The sequence below is a fragment of the Macaca thibetana genome, chromosome 4 (genome assembly GCF_024542745.1).
Source record: "Macaca thibetana thibetana isolate TM-01 chromosome 4, ASM2454274v1, whole genome shotgun sequence".
Taxonomy (NCBI): Eukaryota; Metazoa; Chordata; class Mammalia; order Primates; family Cercopithecidae; genus Macaca; species Macaca thibetana.
The window spans coordinates 93,085,857-93,113,113 of NC_065581.1; positions in this window are offsets into that span (position 1 = coordinate 93,085,857).

Below are 27,257 nucleotides of genomic sequence, written 5' to 3' on the forward strand. Positions count from 1 at the left end.
ATATTTCAGTAATAACATTTACATACTAAATTAAACTTAATTATACAACACAAAACATTTAGAACCATTAAATACAGAACGATTATTTTGAATTGTTAAGTGCCTCCAACATCATCGACATAGTGTATTTTTTGAAATAATGATGTAACCATTTAAGTAAATTTTTATATTTTATTCACATTAAAGTTTATCTGTAACATTAAGCATAATTTTTTTCTTTTCTCTCTCTCTCTTTTTTTTTTCTTTTACTTTTTTTTTTTTTTTTGACGTGGAGTCTCGCTGTCACCCAGGCTGGAGTGCAGTTGTGCTATCTGAGCTCACTGCAACCTCTGCCTCCCAAGCTCAAGCGATTCTCCTGCCTCAGCCTCCCTGGTAGCTGGGGTTACAGGTGCCCACCACCATATCCAGTTAATTTTTTGTATTCTTTGTGGAGACAGGTTTTCACCATGTTGGCCGGGCTGTTCTCAAACTCCTAACCTCGAGTAATCTGCCTGCCCGGGCCTCCCAAAGTGCTGGGATTACAAGCATGAGCCATGGCACCTGGCCAGCATACTTAACCTTTACAGAGGCATTTTTAGCTGAACATTTACAGCATTTAAAGGATGGAATTCAATTAATAAAAAATACTTTCTGTAACATTGAAACAGTGAGTCTAAGAAAGTAAATTTGTTGCCATTTTACTTTGTTTTGTTTTGTTTTGACAAAGCAAAGATTATAAGTGACCAAATACATAAACCTGTTATTTCACATTAAAATGTATCCTATATTTAATGAGCATTAAAAGTGAAGTTTACTAGTAATTCCATGGGATATTATTATGAAGTTATAAGAATAGGAGAGAACTTATAGTTTATTTCTGTTTCATTTTAGGATTTTCCTATTATGGCACATGAATATTAATCCACTTTATAATGGTGTCATTGAAGCAGAGTGTGTAAACAATTGAGTGAGAAAACAAACATTTAACCTCCGGAAATGTATTTAACTACATCTAGTATTTAGTTAAATGTATTTAACTACATCTAGTATTTAGTTAATGTATTTAACTACATCTCCCCCTAAGAATGATTTTATCACCCATTATTCTTTAAACTTCTCAAGATACTTCTTAGGCTCTGTTCTCTCTGGAGTTGTGCAAATCCTAATAATCATAACATATATTATTATCTTAGAAGTCACTAAGTCTTCTCTTCTTTATTTTTTTTTAGCATTCCTAGTTTCTCCTGGGTATAGTTTTACAAATGCTTTCATTCTTCGTATCAGTTTTCATTTCACATTTGCCTTTCCCCAAAATGCATCAAACTGCTTCTTTTTTTATTTTCTTGTTTCCAGTGGGGTTGGTAAACTCCTTCTTAATACCTTACAGTAGACTTATGCAAAGTCTCATGGAATTTTTAATGCTTTTTATATTTTTTTCTGATTTTATTTTGTTAAACTGATCTCCACTACGATTCTAAGATCTTTTTAATCTCAGACTCATGTAGCTGCCCATGTAAGCCTTGTAGTCCTGTTCTGCATTCTAGTGGTGTCTAGCTACTTTTCATTGTTAACATTATTTATATTGTAATCCTTTCCTCTCTGGTGGTAATTAACCTATCACAATAATCATCAGCAAACTCAGAAAGCTCTTAATCTCTCCTGTTTTATGTAGAGGAATTCTCCCAGAGTACTTCTTTCCTGAGGAAGCGAAAGGGAAAAAGTGAACCAATGCCATTACTGAGTTACAGAAAACAGAAGCACAATTACATATTATTTTGTCTTATTTGATCCACACTTTGGAAGTCAATTTGATCTTTATAATTCCCATGGAGTGGCTTAATTAACAATACTTTATTTTATAACTATACCACGGTTTGTGTAGTATATGATACTATTCAAAGAAATACCTAAGGTAGATGATGGGTTGATGGATGCAGCAAACCACCATGGCACGTGTATACCTATGTAACAAACCTGCATATTCTGCACACGTATCTCAGAACTTAAAGTGTAATAATAAAAAAAAAGAAAAAAAGAAAAATAACCTAAAAACATATAAATATTTAAGGCTAGAAAGTAACAAATAGAAATCAAAATAGTAGTATATTATTAAAACTGATAGGCAGAAAAAAGAAATAGGAAGTAAATGAGTGAACTGAATCTTTACTCTCTATAGCTGGGAGTCAGCCAATGATATTCAAAAGTTGATAAACCAAGAAAATATCAGTAAAATCATGTTATTTGGAGCTATCTGTGTAAACAATTGAGTGAGAAAACAAACATTTAACCTCTGGAAAATTTGGTTAGGACTGCAAAAGCACAGAGAAGGGGACTTTGCTCTTTGTTTTATGTCATTCTCTAATACTATGTTTTTTCCCCATGCATGCGTATTTATTGACTTTTTAAGACAAATAGCGTAGGTAGCTAGATAGCTAATAGAAAAGGAGGGAGGATAGGATGGAGAGAGGAAAACCTACACACCTAGAGGTTATCACTGCATAGTGAAATTTCAGGTGATTTTTTTCTTCATTATACCTTTTTGTATGGCTTGGATATTTTACAATGAGTAGGTAATATTTTTATAAAAATAAGAGGAAAATAAACTGTTTCCCCTTTGTAAAAAAAGTAAATCTTAAATTAAAAGAAAGATAAACAACAACAACAACAACAACAGTGTCTTCAGTTAAATGATGTCTTTTAATACTGGAGAGAAAAAGAGTTAAAGCAGCTGGCCTATAATCCATCCATTCACTAACTTTCTGAGGAAACAGAAATGGGGGTGTTGCTGGAGTGATGTAGAGCAGGGAATTTGGTGTAATTTCCTTGTGAAAAGATAATGACTAAACCTCCTTGTAAATGAACAAGAAAAAGATACCTTATCTATGAAATGCTCTTACCAGGGTGTTCCTGGTTTAAGGTTGCTTATAAAACATCAACCCAGAATCTGTGGATTTATGGAAAATGATAAGTATATAAGCTGGCTGACTATTTAGGGTGTATTAGGCCATTCTTGCCTTGCTGTAAAGAAACACCAGAGGCTGGGTATATTCATAAAGAAAATACGGTTAATTGGTTCACGGTTCTGTATGCTTTCCAGGAAGTATGGTGCCAACATCTGCTCAGCTTCTGGGGAGGCCTCAGGAAGCTGACAATCATGGCAGAAGGCAAAGGGGGAACAAGTGCATCACATGGCAAAACCAGGAACAAGGGAGAGAGTTTGGGGGGGACACTTTACAACAATCAGATCTCATGTGAACTCAGAGGAAAACTCAGTTATTACCAAGGGAATAGCTCAAGCCATTCAGGGGCATTCAGGGGCATGATCCAGACACCTCCCACCAGGACCCATCTCCAATACTGGGGATTACATTTCAACATGAGATTTGGGCACAGACAAATATCCTAACTATATCATGGGGTATGTAATGTAGATATTTAATAACATACGCTTCACTGTTTGGTGAGATAAATAAAGGCAGTGAAGCATTACAGGGTCATGGATGGATAAAGTTACTGGATACAGTGAGTACATAAAGTGGGAAGCAATAAGTGTTATCTTTGGAGAGTGAATTTGGTGAAGGATCCTGAAGATGCCACCTATACCCTGTGCACCAGGCAGATGCACCAAACTATCTCAGCCAATTTCACTGAGATTCAGACTGGAAAGGAGCTCATGGTAAAGTCTTTGTAATTGAATTAAAAACTTAAGTAATTGTTTCTGTTATTTAAACTCACTGGAAAAGCTTCAAAATGAGACAATGACTTGAATGAACCAGCAATCGCTTGGTTACACTATTAGGGTTAACAGACATCCCCATCAATTTAGAACTTACAATGGCTCAATTGCTACCAAAGTTCACAGGAGAGTTAATGTAAGGAGATCCAGAACTACTCACGTTGAGGTAGAACAATTACCTCATTTTTCTTAGCTCAGGGTTAACCACTAATAGATAAGCTGCTTGTTCATACTGGCTCTCTGTGACAAAGAACTCATCCTGCACCTATTATTAGTGTTATTACCATGATATTCAACCAATAGTCTCATATCTTCATCAGAAACTAGTTACCTATGAGTTAAGTACTGAGACCCAGCCTGGGTCTCCCTGCTGAGAAGGAGAACTGAATGAGGGGCATAGAGAGTATAGTACTGGATCATGTGGAAAATGATGTGTTTTCTTTGAGCATTCATCACACCATACTGGCAATGTACTAAGAGAATGTGGCTGACTTGCAGGTGCATGGTAAGGACAGCAGAGAAAAAAATGAGTGGGCTGATGGCATCATTAGAGCAAAGAGCTCTTAGAGTCTTCTCATTTCCTATGGGAGAACTTGGCACAAAATCTCTACTTGGAAGTAACTTTTCTTTGGCTCCCAGCACACACACTGATCTACACTGAAAAAAATACAAACATAAAAGTAGCTCTAATATAGAAAAGCAGGTGGATCTCGAATCAGTTTGATTTGTCCTCTCTTCTTGGCTTATTTGTAAGTAGCTTCTATCCAACTCATTCTTCATCTTTATCTTTCACCTTAACACACACGTGTGCACATGTGTGCACACACACACACCCCAATTTTCTCCCCATCTCAGCCTGCATTAGCTATTCTAGAACTGAATAGTGAAGAAATCTGTTGAGAAAGCTACTGTGCTAGCCAAAACAATGAACAATTATTTTATGTTTATGAAGAAATATTGTAGCATAGAAAAGTATGTCTCAAAATACATTCTTAGATTGCTACAACACAATACTCTAGACAGTAAAAATGAAGATTCCTTGGCTTCACTCCACATTTGGGGTAGGGACCAAGAAATCTATATTTTTAGTAAAAGTTCCATGTGAATTTTAAGAACAATGATTAGTAGAAAGAACACTAGATTAGATGTTTCTGGAAGAGTTACTAGTGTCACGTGGCTGCTTTTCCTCTCTTCCTGTCTAGGTAGACTTGACCAAATTATAAAAATATTCTGAGCCTTAGTTTCCTTATCTGTAATATGAGGCAATTAAATGAATGCTCATGGCGGGGCCATCAAGGTCTAACCAGTAAAATTCATTGTCTAGCTGTTCAGTATGAATGTTTTGAAATGAACTAGCCATACAAACAACGCTCTCTTAAAGGATTTGCCTTTCAATTTTTCCATTCCTTGTATGCCCTGAGAAGCCTCCTGTAGCCATAGGAGCAACAACACTTGGAAAAAAATATGTTTATTGAGAAGATTGCCAACAGTAACAAATTCCTGGCAACTTCCTCAGTTCTCTAAGTAATTGGCCATGTGGCTACTCCATCTAATATGATGGGATGTGACCGGTATGTTAATAAGTACAATATTTTTCTATCTCTTTAAGCTCCCAGTCTGTGAACTTTCTCGGCAGTTTATATGCAATTTAAAGAAATTTGAATTAAAAAAATTGTTAGCATTTACTTTGCTTTTCATAACATTTCTTCCTTTGGGATATGTACGTAGACAACAGCTACAAAACTGCTATAGATCTATTATTTTTAATTTTTAATTACAAGCTATATGTCTGAAATACTTTATTAGAAAATTGGACCCTCTATGACATAAATAACAAAATTGATAGGAAATGCTCAGTGAGCATAATTAACAGTTATGATCTGCAAGATAACAGAAAGGAATAGATTGTTGTCGCAAGATAATGGTTGCTGACTGTGAGATAAATGTCAAGGCAAAGTCATTCCAAAGTCTGGCCGTTTATCAAAAATAAACATTGAAGAAAAGTAGGATACATTTATCAAGCAACTGTTCTAGTACAAACATTTTATTTTTCTTTTCCGGGCTAATCTATGATTTAGATGCTGTCATTTCACTTGTCAGGTATTTGTGCAGCTAAATGACTCAGGTCACTACTGCATTGTTTAGAGTTATACAACCCTGATTTTTGAGTGGTTATTGTGTTTATGCCAAAAACTATCTTATAGTAAGGAAATAGTTAAGAAAGTAAATTGATTGGGCTCAGTTTTAATTTCTTTTTTCTTTCTATTTAGAATTTTTCATATTGTCATCTATTTCTTTAAAGTGATTTAGTATGGTTCACATTAAAATGCACATTTAATACATCAGGATAGAAATTTAAATTAAAAGCTAGAACTAAGGGGAATGATAATCAGAATTATTTTAATATAAGCATTATGATTCTAACAAGTGTACTGATTGCTCTACACATCTTACTCCCTGACAGATGTGGCTTATTTAACCACAAGTGTGATATTATCATTTGGTACTGACAGCCCTATTGTCATCCAAAGCCATTTATTCCTGTCACCACTCATAAATTACTGTAAAAAAAGAGGCTACTGTTCTCCTAATTTAACATGTTCTTCCACATTCCAACCATGATGGTGATTTTGTAATCCATTTATCTTCTTAAAGCAATAGGACCATAGGCCAGCTTCCTGAAATGGAAAGCAAGCTCCCAGTATTAGTAAGCTGATAGAGTACATAAAAATCTTCGTATAACTTACACAAATACAAGTACATGTACTCTATTTCCAGAACTACTTGAGAATGGCATTACTTGCAGAGTAGACATGGTAAAGATTTTCCTCATTCTTCTCCCTGAATATTTAGAGAAACTGTGTGTGGTATACCTCTTCCAGAGTCTTGCCTAATTCTTGGATCTTGCACACTCAATTTCTTTCAGCTGTAGGAGAGGCTGAATTTTTAAAAATGAACATCACAGGTGTATGTTTACCTAAAAGCTTTCTATTCTTTTATTTCTTCATTCCTTTCTTCATTCATTCATGTGTTCAGCCAAAACTTATTGAATAGCTGCCATATGCAGAGTATTGTATATTGTTAAGTTTTAAAAATATAGATCAGTAAGGCATGACCTCTCCAATGAGGAATTCCTAGCTTAAAGGATATGGATATATTTGTATACATATATATGTGTGTGTGTGTATATGTATACATTAGGTTATGGATATATATATAAATTCGTTAGGCTATGAATATATATATGAATATATACATATATGTTGTATACACACATACTCATGTTTAGGTAATAATAAGTAATCATTACAACTGAGAACACATGTTTGAGGTAGGGTTGAGGGGCAAGTGAGGAATGTCCAGAAATGTAATACAACTTTAGAATATAAAAGACCTCTAGCACTTTGCCAAGAAGTTTGAATTTTATCCTGTATGAAACAGAAAGATTTTAAACAGAAAACAGAAGTGCTTTAAACATAGGAATGACGGAGTCACACCTGATCGTATTGGAGGCATCATGAAAATATAAAATATTGGAAGAGGGAAGTCTTTGCTACACTTTAAATAAGAGTCGGTGATTGCTTGAAAAAGCAAAGGGGAGTAGAGGTGATGAGAAGGGCATTGAGTATGTGAGAGACCAGACTGACAGGGCTTGGTAAATTATTTAGGGATATAAGAGGAAAGAATGACTCAAGGATGACTCTGATGCTTTTAGCTTTTAGCTTGGAAGTATAGAATTGTGGTTGGAAGTAAAGAATTGTGGTTGTGTTTCTCTTTTAAAAAAGAAAAAAAGAACCAACTTTGTGTGGAGACTATAAAGCTAGTTTTTCTACCTTTTATTTTATCAGTATGTCCTTTAGCTTGGAAGTATAGAATTGTGGTTGGAAGTATAGAATTGTGGTTGTGTTTCTTTTTTAAAAAAGAAAAAAAGAACCAACTTTGTGTGGAGGCTATAAAGCTAGTTTTTCTACCTTTTATTTTATCTGTATGTCCTTGAGCAATTTCCTCAAATTTTGCGCCGAAATATTCTTACTTGGAAAATATATAATACAAGGCCGAGCGCGGTGGCTCAAGCCTGTAATCCCAGCACTTTGGGAGGCCGAGATGGGCGGATCACGAGGTCAGGAGATCGAGACCATCCTGGCTAACACAGTGAAACCCTATCTCTACTAAAAAAAAAAAAATACAAAAAACTAGCCGGGTGACGTGGTCGCCTGTAGTCCCAGCTACTCGGGAGGCTGAGGCAGGAGAATGGCGGGAACCCGGGAGGCGGAGCTTGCAGTGAGCTGAGATCCGGCCACTGCACTCCAGCCTGGGTGACAGAGCCAGACTCCGTCTCAAAAAAAAAAAAAAAAAATATATATATATATATATATAATACATATGTTTACTTCATAGGATTTTTGTGATGATTAATGAGTTAGTGCATGTAAAGCTCTTAAAATAGTGTCTGGAGTATAATAGGTGTTGGATAAATATTTCTTTTTTATTATTACTATAATGTCACTATTATCATGCATCATTTTTGTCATTATCATTATGCATTATCTGAATTAATGAATTCCAACAGAAAAGATGATTTTGAAGAAAATAAATGAATCCAACTTTGGATTAATCATTTTAGTCATCCAGATAGAAGTGATGAGTTTGAAATGCAGTTCTGGAAAGAGGTGACAGCTAGTATATAAACTTGGAAATCAACCATGTACAGGTCATATTTGAGGTTATGAAATAGTTTGGCTTGCCCAAGAGGAAAGTATAAGAAAAGAAAAACAAGAGTAATATTGAGAAACGAAACAACTCTCCTAGAAATAACAATACTTAAGGAATGATTAGAAGATGGTCTTCATAGTAGCCTGAAGATCAGAGAGATACTAGAAGACTATGGAAAGATGGGTGAGTTAACCAAAAATACCCGATATGAAGATGAAGAGAACTGCATTGTCAAATTCTATAATAATAGTATGACTTAGCCTAAAGAGTGTTAGTTGGAATTCAACAAATAATTGTTATGAATGAAGCAATTAATTTGAGAATTGAAACATTATTGATGACATAGCAAACTAGTTTTATCCTGCTTCTATCACATTGATTAGCATCCGAATAAATCAATAAATAAATGTGAGACTTAAAGCAGTTTAAGTAATTTTAGGTACGAACTTCAGATTTCAGTGGGCTAAGTCGTTACTGGAGAAATGAGGAAAGTTATGCTTTGGAAAAAATATAATTGTAGGCTGGGCGTGGTGGCTCACGCCTGTAATGCCAGCACTTTGGGAGGCTGAGGCAGGCGGATCACCAGGTCAGGAGATCGAGATCATCCTGGCTAACAAGGCAAAACCCCGTCTCTACTCAAAAATACAAAAAATTAGCCTGGGGTGGTGGCGGGCGCCTGTAGTCCCAGCTACTCGGGAGGCTGAGGCAGGAGAATGGCGTGAACCCAGGAGGTGGAGCTTACTGTGAGCCAAAATTGCACCACTGCACTCCAGCCTGGGCGACAGAGTGAGACTGTCTAAAAAAAAAAAAAAGTATACATATATATATAATCCAAAGACTTTTTGTACACAGATAATACCCAATTTAAAAAAAATAAAGAAAATATGATTCTTTTTGAAGAAACGAATGTAAAATACGATAGTTAAGAATCATCGGCCGGGCGCGGTGGCTCACGCCTGTAATCCCAGCACTTTGGAAGGCCGAGGCGGGCGTATCACGAGGTCAGAAGTTCAAGACCAGCTTGGCCAACATGGTGAAACCTCGTCTCTACTAAAAATACAAATATTAGCTGGGCGTGGTGGCACATTCCTGTAATCCCAGCTACTCGGGAGGTTGAGGCAGAAGCATTGCTTGAACTGGGACCCGGGAGGCGGAGGTGGCAGTGAGCTGAGATCACGCCGCTGAACTCCAGCCTGGGCTGCAGAGCGAGACTTTGTCTCAAGAAAAAAAGAAAAAAAAAAAAAAAAAGAATCATCTTACCAAGAAATGAATGAGATCTACAATATTTTGCTGGGCTTAATGGAATGAGTAATCAGATTGCCAAACGAGAAGATTGGAAAAAACTTAATTACAAGATTTTAAAAAATATAGTTAATTTAATTTTAATAATCTCAATAGAATACCTTTAGGAAATTTAAAAATCAATTTTAAAATTCAGAGAAATGACTAATTTTTGATAAGATAATTTCAAGGAAGATTAGTAAGTAGTTAGAGCAAATTATTATTATTATTATTTTTTATTATTATTTTTTTTTGAGATGGAGTCTCAAGGCTCTGTCACCCAGGCTGGAGTGCAGTGGTGCGATCTCGGCTCACTGCGACATCCACCTCCCAGGTTCAAGCGATTCTTCAAACTCAGCCTCCCTAGTAGTGCGACTACAGGCACGCGCCACCATTCCCAGCTAATTTTTTTTGTATTTTTAGTAGAGACGGAGTTTCACCGTGTTAGCTACGATGGTCTCAATCTCTGGACCTCGTGATTTGCCCTCCTCATCCTCTCAAAGTGCTGGGATTACAGGCGTGAGCCACTCCACCCAGCCAACAGAGCAAATTACTAAAGCACGGTTAAAACACACACACACACACACACACACACACACACACACACACACACAAAATAATTAAAACAGATACCGGTTAAAGAAAAAAATATTAATGGGCACAATTCATGAATAAATTATAAATTATTCTTTAATTTACAAACAGTAGTGAATGAATTACAGAATAATTAGCTTCCTTAATAATAAAATTATGCAAACAAAAAGCACATGAGAAATATTATCTTACCTTGTTGATGAGCTGATAAGTGAGGTGGCACCTGTCTTATTATGTCTGATAAAAATAATTACATATTTAAAATGTTTACATTCTTTGTTCCAGAATTGATATTTCTGTGAAGCTATATGAGCAACATTGAATTATAGAAAAAAAAAGTATTTATTTAAATACGTTTATTAAAGCATTATTTATAATAACAAAATATTGGGAACCTTGTAAATGTCCCACAAAATGAGAAAAGTTAAATATGGCAAACCATATTATGTAATACTATACAAGCCTTAAAATCGTAATTATGCTTGTAACTCCAGCACTTTGGGAGGCCAAGGTGGCCAGATCGCTTGAGCTGAGGAGTATGAGACCAGCCTGGGCAACATGGGGAAACCCTGTCTCTACAAAAAATACAAAAAGTTAGTCGGGCGTGGTGGGGCATACCTCAGTCCCAGCTACTCGGGAGGCTGAAGTGGGAGGATTGATTGAGCATGGGGAGCAGAGGTTACAGTGAGCCGAGATTGTGCCACTGCACTCCAGCCTGGAAGACAGAAGAAAATCTCATCTCAAAAAAAAAAAAAATTAATTTACTAATTTAATTAAGTTAAAATTACATGGAAAACCATTATTATAAAATTTTGAATAAAAACTTGAATATGAAAATCGGTATGCAGTTTAACTTACGAACCAGAATGTGTATGTGTATCTATAATATATCCTAGATTCTCTTTCAATCATTTTTCTCTTGGGATCTGAATTATTCATTGCTTTGCTAAGGATGCAGTAATCTAAATAGAAACATTGAAGTGTATGTAAGTAGGGGCTTATCAGATAGATGTTAGTCTTCTCGCTTAAATTTAGCACATATATGTAATATTACTGCCTGACAGAAATAAATATGAGCACTCTCAAAATGAGTTGATCAAAAGTGATATTAAAACAATCTCAGTGGATCAAGGTAGCTAATGCATATTGGATAAAAATTCTTTGAAATCTAGTTTTGCATTTTATGAACAAATTGAAAGTAAAGAAATTTCAAAGGTAGTAGAGGACTTTTTAGAATTAGGACAGAATTCTGACAGTAGATGTGTCTTCAGTTGGAAATTGACTGCAGATCAGAGGTGCTGTTCTGCAGGAGCAGTCATTAAAACAGCTCCTGTAAGTGAGGAAGTATGTGGGGCTATCTCTGGGAGCAATTTGTTCTAGTTGCCTGGTAGAACAACTAGAAGGGATTTGTTCTAGTTGTCTGGTAAGGGATAGTATGTTCTGGGAGGTAGTTATTATGGAGAGGATAAAGCTGAACGATATGGTGCAAAAATTAAGAATTTATAACAATTTTTACACATTTGCCCAGATATAAGAATTATTAATTTTCTGCCTCTATTATTCATTCTGATTAATGATCACAGATACAATAATTCTGGAAGTAAAAAAATTGGCTTGCCCATGGCAAATCAATTATTTTAAAAATGAAGTTTAAATGTCATTTTAGAGAAGAGTATAAAGAGCAATGTGCTGCAAATCTGAACACCTGGAAGCCATGGTAGTTTAACCATTACTACATTAACAAAGGAGCAAGACTCAAGGCATTTTTAAAAATTGTCACTAAGATCTCTTCTATCCCTAAACATCTATGACCAAAATTTTGACAACAGCCAATCAATAATTATATACATGATAATAGTTAATATTTAAAATGTAAATTTAAGGTTTTTTTTCTTTTGTAGAGACAGGGTTCTACCATGTTGCTCAGGCTGGTCTCAAACTCCTGGGATCAAGCAATGCTCTCATCTCAGCTTCCCAAAGTACTTGGATTATAGGTCTGAGCCACCACACCCAGCCCAATAATAGTTAATTTTATTTATTGTTACTATTAAACTAGGTGTGGTGCAATATACTCTCTATGAATTCTTCTTTTTAATCCTTGCAAAGACTTTATGAAATAGGTTCTATAGGCTGGGTTCCTAGGCAATATAGTGAAACCTTATTTCTATTTAAGAAGAAAAGAAAATAAATAGGGTTCTATTATAGACTCCATTTCTTAATGAGAAACTAGGGGTTTCGAGATGTTAATTAACTTGCTGAGGTCATATAGCTGCAAGTAGCAGAGTCAAGATGCAAACCTAATTGACTATAAATCTCAGACTCAGAACCACTACACTACCCTCTCTATATATTTCTTATCTTACTTCTCAACCACCTTATTTCTAAGCAGTCACAGCATGGAAATGACTGATTATAAATATGGAAAATGTGCATTAAAAACACTAATGGTATAAAAAGTTATATCTTTCTGCTATTATTCTCTGCAGCACCTTGTAGATTGCATCAGAAATACATCTTTGTCAAATACACTGAAAGAGCATTTTTTTTCCTCTCTTTATACTCAATTGTCTGAATCTTTAAAAACAGAGCAAGGGAGAGGATCATATTTAAAATTACTAGTCCATAAAATTACTAGTCCATAATGATGTCTACAATTCACTAAGCTTGGCATGTACCTCTACATGGTATGCACATAGTTATTTTTATAATGCCTTTGTGTTCCATGCATTTCCAGAAAAAGGCAACTTTTTTTTCTATCTAAATAATGAAGTCCACTGGTTAATTCATTAGTGAAAGAAGATTTTTTGAAGTTTAGCATTTTGTGCTATATTTTAACTGAAGTACTTTGATGTAAATAAAAATTGCACAAACATAGCTATATAAAGTTTATAGTTACTCTAAGTCTGAGTAAATGTGGCCAGTGGATACTTTCTAGTATTTTGAGCAGATAGTAATTATGCACCACACGTAAAGCCTTATTTGACAGGCATATGTCAGAGCCAGCATATGTAGGCCACTGGAGTTGCAGAGAAGAAGCAGACACTCTTTCTACTTTTAGGAGTCTTTCCATCTAGTTGGAGAGATACACATGAACAAACATTCAGAAAACAGAACAAATGCTCTGACTTGTAGTGTGAGCACAGGGAACACCACGCTATTTCTACCTGGATATAGTGGGAGGATGGAAATCAGATGTCTCACAGAGAAACTGAGATTTGAACTGTCATTAGAAGAAACATTGGCCGAGTATGGTGACTCACTCCTGTAATCCCAGCACTTTGTGGGGCCGAGACGGGTGGATCACAAGGTCAGGAGTTCGAGATCAGCCTGGTCAATACGGTGAAACCTCATCTCTACTAAAAATTCAAAAATTAGATGAGCGTGGTGGCACACACATGTAGTCCTGGCTACTCGGGAGACTGAGGCAGAATAATCACTTGAACCCAGGAGGCTGAGGTTGCAGTGAGCTGAGATTGTGCTACTGCACTCCAGCTTGGGCGACAGAGCGAGACTCTGTCTCAAAAAAAAAAACAAAAAGCATTGAAAAGATAAAGGATGGTATTACTGATAAACATGCAGGGCAAGTAAAGGCCTAAAGGTCTGTGAGTGTGTAGTATTCCATAGGATATAGGATATGTAGGTCTAAATATCAAGAGTGAGGTCAGGTTGAGAAATAGATTGAACATTATCAATATCTTACTATTAATTAAAATCTTTGCACAGCATGAGAAGCAGAGCTAGAAGAATAGAAGCCTGAAAGAGTGATGGGGAACAGAAACATTAAAGGGGCGAGATGCTAATGAGGGGCCCAAGATGGTGCTTTAACAAATTGTTTCCCTCCTTATAAATTGTTCTATATCCAGTGCTGCCTCTCATTAGCTGTGTAACCTTGGACAGCCCTCATCCTGACACAACATCTGTCATCTGTGGAATGAAGAAAGACCCATTCATTCATTCCCAAGTTGAATACCCAGAGGTAGTAGTGGAGTTTTCAAACCCAACTAAAATTCCATTTAGATTTTCAGTATTACAAAATAACAATATAATTATGGCTTGCTTACTGACTTAAAATCTTTTAAAATTTAGGACCTGCAATTAAAATAATAAAAAATATCTACTAGTGAAAAGGTTGTAAACCATTAGCCCAAATGGTTCCAGTTCTAAAAACCTGTTATTTTATTATCTCAGTGAATATTAGCAGTAGTTGGTTGTTAACATGAAATTTGTGCTGCACCAAACAATATCCACACTGTCCCCATCCCTGAGAATGCAGCCTGCCTGGCAGCTGCACGTGGCCCATTAGCACAGCCGTTTACATAAAATGTGATGATATCTGTTTTCTTTGGTTTGTTAAAAAATAAAACACAGCATTTACAAGCACAGCTAGAAGAATAGGGTCTTGCAATGACTTTCTTCCTAGTCATATCTTGGGAAGAAAGCAAATGGTATAATGAAAGTAATATTGAGTTTGGATATGAATTTCCTGAAGAAGCCAAGTTTATTAATATATAGTTAGGAGTCAGATTTTTGTTTAATTATAAGGCTCTTGGAAGAAACTAAAATTAGCCTTCTGGCATGTCCCTTTTCTTCTTTGTAAAAGGGATAGGATCATAACTGCTCTCACTTCATACTTCATGGACATTTCCTAAAGAATATTTTGGAGTCTCTTTGTTCCTTCGAACATTGGGGTTCAAAAACAAGGTCATTTAAAAGCAATCTAGTCACCTACGTAACTATACTTTTTAGAAGAAAAATTACCTTTATCTCTAAAAATTTGCTATTATAATCAAATCAAATATTGTCACTGTATAAAATATAGGCAATAAAATAATTAGATGATTTTAGTTTTAATTTAATTATTATTTTTTTAAGAGACAGGGTCTCATTCTGTCTCCCAGGCTGGAGTGCTGTTGCTGTGGTATGAACATAGCTCACTTCATCCTGGAACTCCTGGGTTCAAGTAACCTTTCTGCCTCAGCCTCCTGAGTAGCAAGGACTGCGGGCTCACGCCACCACGGCCAGTGAATTTTTTTTTTTTTTTAATTCTTTGTGGAGATGGAGGTCTCACTGTGTTGCCCAGGCTCGTTAGAAACTCCTGGCCTCAAGCAATCCTTCCACCTTGGCCTCCAAAGCACTGGGATTACAGGCATGAGCCAGCACACCTGGCCAGATTTTAGGTTTTAGGCAGTACATCTGTGTATTATATAGATGTGTGTGTGTGTGTGTGTATGTGCACGTGTGTATTTCTACCTTGTCAATTACTAGCAGAAAACTATTATAGCACATAAATCAGAAATACAACAAAAAGTTGGCTGTGTTAGGAGCCAAGTTTGAAACTAATAATGGTGAAGACTTTAAACAGTAGGGAAAATAATCAAAGTTTCACGTTCCCTTTGGAAACATCAGAAACAGTCTTTGACCAGGGTTTGATACCAAGAAAACTTGAGAAACGATGGAATCCTAAATTTTAATTTTGTACCATTTCATATTTAGAATCCATAAGAAAATGATGGAAATTTTGTGCTTCAGAAATGAATCTCACTTTCCTGACAAACATATATATATATTAGTGTGTGTGTATATATATAAGTATATATATTAGTATATATACTATATATTATATACTATATATAGTATATATGTTAGTATGTATACTATATAGTACATATACTGTATATAATATATATAATAGTATATATACACACACTAGTTCTCCTTGCAAAAGCAGGTTTGACATATATACAAGCTCAAGTTACTTATGTATAACTTTTTATTTCCTTAACTTTTAGTAATTCATTCATTTCACTATATTTTGAAAGGAAAATTAATGGGCCAAATGTTATACGGGCTTGGATCTTCTTATAATACGAATGTATAACTGAATCTAATGGAAATTAATACGCATTTTAAGCCTTTAGATGTTTAAAACTGTCTGTCTTATTCAGGCTAGTGCTTCATCAGCTGAAATTAGTATCAGCCGATTCCTTAAATTTTATGTCAACTTAAGCTCACTGACCGATTTGACAATGGGTCAATGAAAGAGGTCTGTAGGATTCTAAAGTTTAATATGTACGTAAGTAAAAGAATGACATTTCTTTCCCCTTCCTACATGTTTTGCAGTAGGTATTAACAAATATTTTTATTCCCAAATAGCCTGTTGTTAGAGTGGGCTTTGTTCTTCTACCTCTTAAAATGTACCAGAAAGGATAGTTACACAAGCGGCATTGTTCAGACTATGTCACCAGCCTATTATTTACTATAAATAATGAAATGACTGGGCAAGTGGTCTGAAGTAAGCTGTGACTCAGGGCAGTCAGTTTATTGGTGGGTAACATATCCATGGGATTCAGAAATAGTCCAAATTTTCAGACCCTTTCTTTAGGAGCTGATACTACATAAAGAATGCTTGCATGTTTGCATTTTCTACACCAAATGGTACTTTATAACTTGATGTCAAGATTTAAGGAAATATAGGAAGACTATTTTCGGCTGGGATATAAAGTGATTATTAAGATATCTTTACACAATGTGAAGGACTGCAAGTTCACTTGATAGACAACCTTGCTGGTAATCTGGGAATTACGGCTGTTGAATTAATTTATGTTGCTTTGTGAATATAAATTGCAGCCTTCCTTCATCCAGGGAGACAAATATCCACATGCTTTTTGAGTTTTCACCTAAAATAGTTAGGTCTATTAAAATAATTTATTTAACATTTCACCGTGTGAGATAAAACTGAAAATGTCATCTGATTTCTTTCATTTGAAAATGGAACTGCTGAGAACAACATATATACTAGGCATTGGCTTCATAAGTCTAAAGTAAATAAATTATCGTCAATGTATTATACTGTTGATATATAGAAATATAAATACTAAACTCCTAATTAAATTAAAATTTAACATAGGCATATTATAACACTGTTTTATGTTTGCAGTGTTATTTCCCCTGGGCAGTTGACATGTTTCTGTTATTTAGTTCTCAAATATACCACATGAACTGCTCAGCTGCAAATATTGTTGGCTTTGTTTTACAAATTGGAACACTTTGGTGAAGTTTATATATCAGATAAGCAAATAGACTGTAATAAGGAAACTCTAAATATTAGTTTACTGATGACTCTCTTCATTATCTTATGAATATGCAAAATTTTTATCAGAGCAATCTGCTCACAAAACATAAAACCATTAAATAATACAAAAAGTCTAGCAAAGAAACACTTCCATTCCCTCCACAGCCCTTGCCTTCCCCCTGATTAACACCTCAGAGACACAATACTCACAAATACAAAAATTCTGACATAGTTCTGGTATAATTTTCTTATGATGCTGTGACTTCATTCATCAGTGTTATTGTTAGTTTTTGACTTTGTGTTATGGTAATGAGGTTAGGATCTGCACAGTTGCTCCCCCACCATCACATACACATACATATCCCTTTTACCCAATCTCATAAACTAAGAATATTAGTAACTTTAGTCAGTTTATATATTATTATGATTGTCTAGGTCCTCATTTTTGATCTAAATTCTCTACTATTCTTTCTTATACAACTTCATGTTGTTCTTCGAGTTAATAATTCCTTTTTCTTTATTAATGTGCATGGTTTTCTATGTAACTGTTCCTATTTTTTCCACAGTTTATCCAACCTATCAAAAGCCTTTTAATGTAATTTTTAAAAACTCAAAATTATCTGGTAATCTATCAGCTTCTTTCCCCTCCTCTTACCTTATAAACTCTCCTACTGGAGCTCTCCACCCTTTTTCCATCTGGCTTGATTGTTCTCTAGTCTCAGCAAGCAGTGATCATTCTGTAGATGTCCTATAGCTCTTTTTTGGCTGGATTATTGTTTCCTGAGTTCTCTTTCGGGGTTTTCTCTCTTGCTTTTTTGGAGCATATCCTACAACAATGTCTGAAAGAACACATGAAAATACACTTTGGAGTCTTTATTTATGTGATATCAACTTTATCCTCATTCTAACCTCACACTCAACTAATAATGTAGTCAATGCTTAATAGCCAGTGTTTTGTGGTTAAGAATTTGGAAATATTCTTTTGGTTGTTCCTTTTTATGTGATCTGCCTCCGCATCAACTTTATAGTCTCCATTATTTGCCTTTTATCCCTAGCGTTCTGAAATTTCAAGTTGATGCACACTGTAAGAGTTTCTTTATAACGTTACTTTCTTAGGTATTCAGTGAGTACTTGCAATCATGACCTTAGTTATTTTATTCTTGTTTATCAAAATAATTTTAACTTGTTTCCTCTATGTTCTATTTCTGGGATGCATATGAATGAGATGTTGGACCTTCAGAATGACTCTAATTGTTTTAATTTTTTCATTACAACTTTCTCCTTTTCACTTTTTTCTACATTCTGAGAGATTTCCTCAACTGTGTTTTTCAAATTTTCTATTGAAATTTTAATTTTTGTTATATTTCCATGAGCTTTTTCTTGCTCTCTGGCTACTCTGGCTTCATATAATTCTGCTTTTATTTCAGAGATACATCTTATTTTATAGCTCAGATATTCAATATACCTTTTCTCTTATAAACCTTCTTACAGTGTGCTTGCTTTGATCTCTTTCTTTCATATTAGAGTATTAATCAAATTTTTCGTGATTGTTAATTAGGTATTCATAATTAAACAAAGGTCAAACAAAGCTAATTGAAGCTCTTTATGCATTAGGTGGAATTTGTTAGACACAGTGATTAATCAGTGAGCTGGTCTTTTCATTGGGAGACATCAATATTTAGGCTTTTGCTTCTCCTCGCCCCTGCCCCCAACCATTCTGTTTCTGAAAAGAAGACTCCTTAATCTTCCTATCTAAAGATATTTTCCTGTGGCTAGAGTTTTGGGTTCAAAGAGTCCCGCCATTTCATTTTCAGATCTTTGCTGCCTTCCTGTATTTAGCTTTGATCTGCACTTTATTTCTTTATTCTTCTTCATATGTGTCCATGTTCAGAGGCACTGTGCTTTAATTTCTCTTGAAAATAGATATTCAAGATTTTTTCCCTGTACATTTTTAAAGGTGGGGAAGGGAGACTAGGAAACACCAGATCTATCTGCATTATTTCGACCAAACTTCCATTTTCAACAACTTTAAATTTCCACAACACTCAGTGCCTTCAAATATTGAGCTTTTCGAGGACACCACAGCTATATTGACTAGTTTCTTGTCACTCTCCCTCTCTCTAGGTATTTAGGTGGCATCTGAAGTCAGTTACTAATCTTGAAGTTAAGTCAGTTACTATTCTTTCATTTGCTTTCTGATTCCTCCTGAAATTGTTGAAATATTTCAGGTGTCTCTATTCCTCTCTGTTTCCCATTCCCCTTGAGTATTTAAAGACATGTTATTCCTTTACAATCATTTTGGTTAGGTTGTTGAAAGGCAAGAAAATAAATGCATGAAATTAATCTACCATTTTTAATGGAATATTTTTTTATTAGTCTTCTTGATATTGGCATCACCAGTTTGTCCTCTAATGTACAGAGACAAACCGCCTCTGAGGACATTTAGGATAAAAATCCTATTATTGTACAATATGTTTATAGTGTAAAAAGTATCACCTCCATCAGAAAAAGCAAGATAATCAGAACTGGAAACTTTCACTTTTTTTAATAGTTTTGTGAAAAAATAACAATTCTACTACAATGTTAGCTATCAAAGTCTATTGGCGGGACTATGATGTATTTTAATAGCATAGGAAAAACTACTTGCTAAATTTAATAAACTCTAAGAAAATAAAAGTTTATTAGGGCAAAATAAAAATGGATCCAGCTTTAAAAGAATGGGGAAACAATAATGATTCTCACCGAAAAGAATGTCTGTGACTTTACAACAATGTATCGGACAATATTATTGCTTTACACTTGAAGAAATAGAATAAACTCAGGACATTAAATATCAAAAGAAATACAAATTCATATATATTTGTGACTTTGCACTTTTTAAGAAATTATATTTGAACAAATCACGATGAACAAAATATTCATCAAACCAATATTCAACATTTTATTTTTGTTAGTTTCTGTGATCTATTTCTCAATAGTTCTCACAAATAAAGCTTAATTGTATTTCTAAAAAAAAAAAGCCAGAAAGAATGACATAATACTTTTTAAACGGTTATTTGTAAGAGGATATAAAAGTGTAGCTATAAATAACTTCTCTAATAATTATCTAGAATCTAGGATTTATTTTAGTAGACTTTACGTAAGAGGAGTAAAGAGATCAATAAAGCGAAATTTTAAGGTAATATTTTTCTATGCCTTAGGCAATTTAGTGAAAGAAGAAAGAACTGAAGTGAAGCAAAAACAAACCACAAAAAATGTCTTTGCCTACTTATTAAATGTATGTATACTATGCCTATTTCAAAACTAAATTTGAAGTCAGTTATTACAAATAAAACACTATATTGAGAAAATTATGATAAAAATAAGGTATTTAAATGTTCCAATATGGTTAAAATGTAAATAACTCATTTACTCTAACTTTAATATTTGAAAAATCATGTCTTGACCATGTACCCTCTTTGCTTTCAATCCACAGTCTTTCGTAAAGTGGCCATATCCTGTTCATGCTTTAAAATGAATGCCATCTGTATGCGTTTTTTGCCTAAATTTGTATCACCAGCCTTGTTATATATCCTTATTTCAAAATGCATATATCTAACTGTCAACTTCAGATGTTCTTGGGTATGTCTATTATACTTCTCAAAAATTGCGAGTCCAGATTTGAACTCTCATGTCATTGGTAAACATATTTCTTATTTGAAGAATTAGCAACAGCATGTACCCTGTTTATTCAAAGCAAAATCCTGAGATTAATTTATAATATCACATTTTCATTCATTATGCACATGTAACACATCATAAAATCTTATCAGCAATAACACCAAAATTGTTTGAAATCTGTCTATTCTCTCCATCTCCATTGCTAAAATCCTATTCACACTAGGATTTATTTTTACTAGTTATAATATCTGTAAAATATTTCATGAAAGAAACATAAAAAGTATACATAAAGTTTAAGTAATATTTTTCAATGAATATTTAACATCAGAAATAAAACAATATCAACAATTTTGAGGCACCTTAAATGCTAATTAAATTGCCCTCCATTTCTTGCAATTGTTCACATGTTCTTCATTTCCCTACTTTTTCAAAAGTATCCTTTCACACACACACACACACACACACACACACAGACACACACACCCTTCTTGGATAATACATTTTTTAGTTTTGATTGTCTTCGAACTTTTCTTAAATGAACTAGTATTGTATATATTTTTCTGCAATTTACTCCTTTCTCTCCACATCTTGATTGTGAGATTCACCTATGCTGATGTGTCTATTTGTAGTTCATTTGTTTTTACTGTTCTACATTAGGCAATTGTCTTAATATCTTAAAATGTATATATAAATTCTAATACGGGTAAATATTTGGATGGCTTCCAAGATGATGGTTGTGGTTTTTTGATGTTTCATTGTTGTCCTTCTGGATTAAAAACAATGCTACTACAAACATTCTGGTAATAGTCTATTGTAAGTATGTGCGGGAGGTTCTACAAAGTACATATCTAGAGTAGAACAACAAAGTTGAGATTTCCATATTTTCAAATGCAATAGATTATGCCAAACTATTAAGTATTTGTGCTGATTTACACTCCCATTAGCAATGGTTGAACATTGCAGTTTCTCCATTCCCTCACCAATACTCATTATTATCTCTGAATTTTAATTTTGTCCAACTGTAGAGTGAAAAGAGGCATCTCTTTGTTATTATAAATTTTTGTCTTCCTGATTGCTAATGCAGTTGAGCAACTTTTTTTTTATTTAATGGCTGTTTATGTTCCCTCTCCTCTGAAATGTACGTTTGATCATTTAAGAATATTTTTATTGATTGTTTTGTAATTATGGATCTGGAGAAATTCTGTATTCTCAACACTATAGTCATTTGTTTAATCCAGTTTTATGAATACCTTCTTCCAGTTCAGATCTTGTGTTTTTACTCTTTTTATGACATATTCAGCTGATAAAATATTTATTTTAAGTAATTTTATCAATATTTTCCATTTGAGTTTGGATTTTTTTTATTCTTTAGCAGAAACTTTTCAACCTTTGAAGTACGGTGATATTTTCCTATATTGTCCTCTAAAGCCTTTAAAGTTTGCCTTTCACATTTAAATATTTAATACCTCTTAAAACAAGTTTTGAAAATGACATATGTAAAGATTTATTTTCATTTTTTTCCAAACAATATCCAGATCCCAGCACCTTAAATAGTATATGCTTTCCTGATGACCAGCAGTATAACAAATAGAGATTCCATACATGTGTGGGTCTATTTTGAAACTATTTCTGCCATTGGCTATTTGCCTATTCCAAATACCACATTGTCTGAATTATATAACAATTTTTGTATAGCAAATTTCTTCATCTGATATTTGTAGAGAGTCTTGGTTAGTGTTGTCCCTTTCTTTTTCTATATGCATTTAAAAAATTAGTTTTCAATTTTCTTAAAATCTTTAAACAATTACATTGAACCTATCTACATTTTTTGGAGAAATTGCATCTTTAATGTATTCAGCCTTTCCATTCAAAAACATGTTATACTTCTCCAACTCTAACTTATTGAGGATTTCTTTAATGTCTTTTAGTAAATTGTTATCGTTTTCTCAAGAAAGAGCTTTGTGTATTGGGTTTACCTCTTATTTATTTGTTTATTTGATTCTAGATACTTTATGTCTTGACTACATTAACCATAAGGGATATATTTGGTTGCTTCATTTACCATAGTGTTAGAAATGAGAGTTCTCCCAAACTTTTTTTAGTTGGGAAATGAAAGTAGCTTTTTAACTGGGTTCTCTGTTTTACTCTTGCCTCCCTATAGTCCATTCTTCTCACTATCACACACTGAACATTTATTTCCTTATTCTTTGATGTGTTTGTGACATATCTTTTCTCACCAGAATTTAGTTTTCTGAGAGTAGAAACTTTGTATTTTCTTATCAACACTGAATCACCAGTGTCTAAAACAAAGTGGGCACTTTAAAAACTTAAATGAATGAATGAAGAGGTGAGCCACATATATTGTTAATATTTCTGAGTGTGTAAGTCAAGACAAGGGCTCTGTCTTTCTCATAAATAAATAGATTGTATTGGCTAATAATTAACCAGCATAGGCCACAATTTTGGAGTTGCAAAATGAATATTTATGAGTAGCAGATAGTATAAAAGGGACTGCTGACCATTTACTTATTCTATTCTGTTCTCTGGATGCATTGACTTACAAGTTATTATTGAACATAGCGTAGAATGATATTGTTGATCACAGGTCAGCTAGTTCTACCTTTCATCCAATGTTCCAGCCTCTCTATTGCATCTTTCTTGAGTGGCAGTGTTCTTGAATGTTAAGAGTTCCACTTAAACCCCTTCAGCAGCTGGCATCACACCCTCTTCTCAGATTTCCATTCCATTTTCAAGTACAGTTCGTCATACTGAACTAAACTCTGCTTCTCTTGAGTTACCATTTATCGATCTGAACTCTGATTGTCAGATCCTCCAAATTAAAAAGAAAGAAATAAAAAAGAAATTCACCCACTTTTAGCATAATAACTCTTCAAATATTTTAAGTACTCTGTTCGATATAATAGTGTTTATCTTATTTAATCTAAGCATCTGTTTATTTTTATGCACGCCTTCTTTCATCTACTATTTCTTGAGTGTCTTCCATGTCTCAGGCATAGAAAAGGTAAGCATTAAAAGAGATCACTTGGACACAGGAAGGGGAACATCACACACTGAGTCCTATTGTGGGGAAGCGGGAGTGGGGAGGGATAGCATTAGGAGATATACCTAATGTAAATGACGAGCTAATGGGTGCAGCACACCAACATGGCACATGCATACATATGTAACAAAACTGCACATTGTGCACATGTACCCTAGAACTTAAAGTATAATAATTTAAAAAATAGTAATAATTTGAGAAAACATTCCTTCTCACATGTCATTATATGATAACTCCCTGAGTTAGGTCTTAACCTTTCAGAATGTACTTGTCAATTGAATAGCTATTTAGTGGAGATTTGGGGCTTCTTCTTAATTCTAGCCGAAACAATGGACTATTTTTAACAAGAAGGTGTTTAGCAACCTTGAAAATTAAAAGAGAGAGAGAGACAGACTAAAGTGACTTATCACACTAAAAGTCAGACTGTCTAGAAGATCATATCTCTTTATTTCCTTTTTTACAACTAAAATAATTTCGAGTTGATTTTCCAAAGAATTCCGTCAAAGAGAAGATCTTAAATTTCCTGGAAAGACCATCTGGCACATTTTATAAGTGTCATGTATTTTTTTAAGCTACAGAAAGTGCTCTAAGAAGAAAGCATTTTGGGATAAAAAACTAAAACAAAAAATTTCGGTTTTCAATTTTGTCCCAAATCATTCTTGTCAATTACGAATATATATCTAAATGTCCCAGGTTTATCTCTAATTCTATTGAGCTAGCGCTTAAATGACTTACCTTAAAGTTGACTAGTAGTTTTTCAGAGTGTGAAGTTAATTTTCTCACACACACATTTGTGACTAACTGTTCAAATACTCAGTTATCAGCAAATTAGCAACACAGCAAATGTGTCTCAGAAATTGGACTAAGGGGACTAGCTGTATACAAGCCATCAAACTTATAAATCTTGTGGATAAGATCTTGACCTACAAATTAGAAATAGAAATTATTTTGAAGCCTTGGACACTGACAGTTGCATTACTTAGCATACTATGGTCTTCAGTCCCAAGTTCTTATTACTGATTCCCATTTGTATGTCTTCACTCCCCATAGACATTTACTCTAATGTTTGATATACATCCCTGTTTATATATATACATCCTAGCAAAATATACTATGTTTCGTGTGTGTCTATTATTTAATCATTTTATATAAAGGATATTATGATGCATAGAGTGTCATAAAGTGTTGTTTTGTTCAGTTTTTTGTTTTACTGAATAATATCTATCCACATTGCTAAATGTATGTATTTCCCAGTTTGACTATTTGAAAGGACTTATCAGACTCCACAGAGCATGCTCGCATAAGGCTCTTATTTAAATTTTTAAAAAATACAGTACAGCAAAAGAAAAAATGTATAGGCAAACATTAGAGGTTCCAAAGATATGCCATGTACAAGGCACCATTTCTGACATAGCTCAAAGGATGTCTTAGTCCATTTGGGCTGCTACAACAAGATAGCATACTGTGTAGCTTATAAACAATAAGGAGGTATTTCTTACGGTTCAGGAGGCTAAGAATTTCTAGATCAAGACACCAGAAGAGTTGATGTCTATAAGGGCCCTTTTCCTTCATAGACGGCAGTTCTAGCTGTGTCCTTACCTGGTGAAAGAGGCTACCTAGCTCTTTGTGGTCTCTTTTATAAGGGCACTGATGATATTCCTAAGCATAGAGCACTCACAGTCTAATCACCTTTTTCAAGACCCCACTTTCTAATACCATTATCTTGAAGTTTAGGGTTTCAACATTTTTGGAGGACACAAACATTCAAACTATGGCAAAATATAAGTTGCCTGGGAAGCCTTTCTTTGTCTTTTTGGCCAAATAAACAAGCCAGGTTTGTCAAACCCCAGAAACTAGTTGCAATCATAAGGAAAAAAAAACTTACCCTGGAGGTTCTCAACACATCATAAATTCAACTTCCCTTATCTTGGCCAATGGTAAAATGCAAACACTCAAATGTCCTGGAAATATAGAGTTGTTTAGCATAGTTATAAATTAATTCTATCTCCACAATGTACTCTACTTTATTGTCTCTAATTGCTTTATAGTATTCCATGCCTTGCATCCCTCAACTATTATTTAGTCGTTCTTCTAGAAATGGATACCCAGCCCTCCAACTGACAAAAACAACATCGTTATGTTTATTGGGAAATGTCCTTTTGTGGGCCTATATTAAAGTTTCTCTGTGAAAATTAGATGTAAAATTACTACTCATCAGTAGGGCAATTGTATAATTTATCCTCCACACTAAACGAATTTTAAGAATGGAAGAGGGTATTATTAATAATTATGCCATGACAGCATCATGAACCAGAGCCTGGGTAAACCAAGGCATCCATGCCTGAATCACAGGCTGCACATATTCACATAACACTACCAGACTCTCCTCCAAACCGCATAAATGCACCTGTCTACACATTTTATTGCCAACACTTTGTGTTTTCAAATTTCCAATTTTGAAATGTGACATATGCAGTATTCCTTCCATCTGCATTTATATCCACATATTTGCCAGCTATGCAGTCTTCCTTTCTTTTAATTTCTGATTCAAAGCTTTGGTTTATTTTTCCTGCTTATCAATTGGTTGTCAGCTTTACATCTAGCAGTTATTTTCCTTCAGTTTGTCCCCTATTCGTTAACTTTGTCTTTTACCAGAAATTCTTAATTTTGATATAGTGAATCAACTCATTTTTCATCTTTAAATTGTACTATATGTATTGCTTAAGAAATATTTCCCCATCTTACAGTCTCAAAGATAATCTCCTGTATTTTCCTTCTTAAAGTCACAAAGATATTCTCCTATATTTTCTTCCATTAGCTATATGATTTTTCCTTTCATAATCAGGAATATTCTGGACTTTAATTTTGTAATCAATATGAAATAGGAACCCAACTTTATTTTTTTCTTCATATCAAAAACCTGGTTTGGACCACAGAGTTCTTGCCTTTGTTTGTAATCCTTAATCTTAACTAAGAACTCACTGGACTTTAATTTTGTAATCAGTATGAAATAGGAACCCAACTTTATTTTTTTCTTCATATCAAAAACCTGGTTTGGAGCACAGAGTTCTTGCCTTTGTTTGTAATCCTTAATCTTAACTAAGAACTCACTGGACTTTAATTTTGTAATCAGTATGAAATAGGAACCCAAGTTTATTTTT